This window comes from Hevea brasiliensis, chromosome 11 (assembly GCF_030052815.1).
Source record: "Hevea brasiliensis isolate MT/VB/25A 57/8 chromosome 11, ASM3005281v1, whole genome shotgun sequence".
Classification (NCBI taxonomy): domain Eukaryota; kingdom Viridiplantae; phylum Streptophyta; class Magnoliopsida; order Malpighiales; family Euphorbiaceae; genus Hevea; species Hevea brasiliensis.
The window spans coordinates 87,267,227-87,271,212 of NC_079503.1; the positions used below are offsets into that span (position 1 = coordinate 87,267,227).

The window sequence follows — 3,986 nt, forward strand, 5'->3', positions numbered from 1 at the left end:
CTGCACTTGTCTTCCCGGGTACCAGCCCAAATCACCCCAAGAATGGCATCGGAAAGGTGGGTCAGGCGGGTGCGTTAGGAAGAATCAGACGCCACTCTGCAGAAACGGTGAAGGATTCGTAGAGGTGGCAAATGTGAAGGCTCCGGATACTTCAGTTGCCCGTGTATTGGCAAATTTGGATACGAAAGCTTGTAAAAATGAGTGCTTGAGGAATTGTTCATGCACTGCATATGCAAGTCTAGGTACGACAGAAGGAAGTGGATGTTTGACATGGTATGGTGATTTGCTAGATACAAGAGTATTTACAGAAGGTGGACAAAGTATATATGTGCGTGTGGATGCACTTGAGTTAGGTATCTTCAAGCAAACTGTCATTAGAAATTCGGGTTCTTTTTTTCTATTTATTTTGTTGATGATATGCTTAAATCTATTCTTCTGCTAACTCTAGATGAATGGTTGACTATCATATTAATAGTTGCAGTGTTTCTTTTTCTGGTCTTCCCTTTTCAGTTCAATATGCAAATAAGCGCAAGGACCTTCTTGCAAGGAAAGGGATATTGGTAATTATGATACTGTCCGTAGCTACAGCAGTTTCCTCTCTTGTTCTTTTCTCATACTGCTTGGTGAGGAGGCAGAGGAGATTATGTAAGCAAATAATTAAATTCCTTTCAGATAGTTTCCTATTTCCTTGTTATTTTTCACTTTAATAATCGTTAAACTACAATTTATCAATTCAAAATGCTTGATGACAAAAAGTTTAGAAACTATTTCCTAGATTTGGTTGTCAAGAAACTGAAAGAATGGATATAAAAGATTATTATATCCAATTCTAATTAGTTTAAAACTGAGACCTAGTTGACACATGTTCAGCTTCTTCTTCTTTTTTTTTTTTTTTTCCTTTATAAGCAATTCATTTTATTAATAAAAAAATAGCCAAGGAAAAACTTAGCATTAGGACATCGACTAACCCAAAATGGACAACAATGCTAGTAAATCTCATCCCTAATTATCCGTTTTCGTTCTACTTACAGCACAAAATGGGCAACATGAAATGTTTATCTGTAGTTCGAGTACTCTCCCAGATGATCATCCAAGGGAAAAGGAGCTTGAAAGATCTGGAAGTGATCCACATTTACCTTTCTTTGATATAGACACAATAGTTGAAGCAACTGACAATTTTTCCAACAAACTTGGAGAAGGTGGTTTTGGCTCAGTGTATAAGGTAGTATCCCATGAAAAGTAAAATTGTCAACTCCTTCATAAAATTTAATGTGAATATTTGGCAAGTCACAATTTTAGTACTGTAGTGTGATATATGCGGCCATGGTAGCACGTCTGTGCAATAAGTATAGAAATGCACTTTCAGGGTCAACTATCAAATGGACAAGAAATAGCAGTGAAAAGATTATCTAAACGGTCAGGACAGGGGATAAAAGAATTCATGAATGAAGTACAGTTGATATCAAAACTCCAGCACAGAAACCTTGTCAGGCTTTTTGGTTGTTGCATTCATAAAGAAGATAAGATGCTAATCTATGAATATTTACCAAACAAAAGCTTGGACTACTTCATCTTTGGTATGGCTCTCCTTCTATTTGCTTTCATCCATCTTTAATTTGCACTTCTTTCCATAATTCCTATAATCTAAGGATCTCCAAAACTCAAATTGACTATAGAAAAGTCAAGGAAGCAACTATTGGACTGGAAAAAGCGTTTTGAAATTATTTTTGGGGTAGCTCGAGGAGTTTTATATCTACATCAAGATTCAAGATTAAAAATCATCCATAGGGATTTGAAAGCAAGCAATATTCTATTAGATGCTTCAATGGAGCCAAAAATTTCAGACTTTGGGTTGGCTAAATTGTTCAAGGAACATCAAATTGAAGCCATTACAAAGCAAGTGGTTGGAACATAGTAAGTTACTTAACTCCAACACCATCTCCCTGGTTGGAAACATTAAAAGGTCACAAACAACCAATAAATTGTTTCTTTTATCTACTTGTAGTGGCTATATGTCTCGGAATATGCAATGGATGGTCTATATTCTGTAAAATCTGATGTCTTCAGCTATGGTGTCTTAATACTAGAGATCATAAGTGGCAAGAAAAACACCGAGTATGACAAAGAAAGCCCTTCTCTGAATTTGATAGGAAACGTAAGTTGATAGACATATCTTTCTTAAGATTAATTTCCTATTAGATTCACTACTAAAGTAGTAAACGATTTCCTCAACTATGTTTCAGGTTTGGAAGCTATGGAGGGAAGGAAAAGGCTTGGACATAGTTGATTATTCATTGTTGGAACATTCATACCCTTGTGAAGAAATTTTGAGATGCATTCAGATTGGACTTCTATGCATTCAGGAACACCCAGCTGATCGGCCAACCATGCTTGAAGTTGTGTTCATGTTAGGCAATGAAACAAGTCTTCCTTCTCCTAAAAAACCAGCATTTGTTTTCCGAACTCAAAGTGGGCAAGAATCTTTAATAACTAGAGGAGAAGTGTGTTCTATAAATGATTGCACAATTACTATGATTGAAGGTCGATGAAATTCTAGTAGGATTTTTGACGGAGAAAGGGTCACGTATGTAAATTCTTTGGATCAAACATGCTGTCAATCTTGCAATGGATGAGGCCTTAAGGTCGAACCATATAAATCTTATCTCCATTTTTCTTCTCTTTTGTATATTGTGTGTTTATGCGATTGTATAAGAGATGCAGATATACAAGTGGATAGATATAAAATAGTCTTATCACATTTAAACTGTGATTGTAATTATATTGAATTCTGCGTAATTTTTAAGTTTGTGCCAATATATTTTTAGACCCAACCAAGTCCATGCAGGATTTTCAGAAATCCTCCATCAAAGGAGGGTTTTGAATTTGCATTCCAGTTGTCTCCTTTCTTTTTAAGTTCAATGTTGCTCTTAAAATACATGAAAGAGACAAATTCAGGTGAGGTAGAGGTTTCATTATGAATGCAAATGGAAGAGAAATGCTGGTAATAAGAGGATTACCGGTTGAGAACGGAATTTGACCAGGTAGCACAACTCATGAGAGGGTCGAGAGAAGAGCGGCTGGCTTTGATTCTTGAGTCCAGGCGGACCATTTTCGGTCGGACTTCTCCAGTCCCGAGGACAGGGAAACTTTGACAGCTGTGGACTGGATGCAAATTGCCATGTTTAAAATGAATTCGGACAAAATAATTGATAATGGACTTCTCACTAGCTCTTATAACGAAGAATTCTTTGAGCTTTTTGTGACTGAAACTATTAATTTTCAAAATCCAGGTGGATCCAAGCTCAATATATGAGGCTTGGGATCCGCCAATAAGCAAGCAAGCTATGACTTCTGTTTGGACTATTACAATATTGTTCTTTAGAGACACATATCTTCAGACAAATAAAATATTTATTGCTAATAACTTCTATTTGAGGTAAAATTTTGTTAGTCTCTAAATATTATATTATTTATTTCTAATGACTCATTTTTTTTAGACAAAAACTTATTAGTCTCTAAATATTATAGTGATTTGTTTCTAATAATTAATTTTTTGAGGTACAAACTTATTGTATCTAAATGTATAATCATTTATTTATAATAATTAATTTTTAGAGGCAAAACTTATTAGTCTCTAAATGTTATATTATTTATTTTTAATAATTAATTTTTTGAGACAAAACTTATTAATCTCTAAATGTTATATTATTTGTTTCTAATTCATTAAGATTAACTTTATTTATATAAGAAGTTTTAAGTTTTTTTTTTTTTTAATTTGTCACTAAAAAATTCCGTTTTTTCATATTAAAAAAATTGTAACAAATAATTAAACACACAGTCATTCACTCTCTCTCTCTCTCTATATATATATAAGGTGTTTTAAGTATATATAGATTATATTTAGTCAAATAAAAAAGTGATTTTAAAAATTAAACATGCAAATATTGACACATATATTGTATTATGTTTGTTTGTATTAAAATTAA

At 33.6% G+C, this 3,986-nt stretch overlaps 1 pseudogene; it reads left to right on the forward strand.

Annotated features, from left to right (window-relative positions):
* The first annotated feature begins 6 nt into the window (after positions 1-6).
* On the forward strand, positions 7-2,764 carry LOC110664530 (G-type lectin S-receptor-like serine/threonine-protein kinase RKS1; annotated as a pseudogene).
* The last annotated feature ends 1,222 nt before the right edge of the window (positions 2,765-3,986 follow it).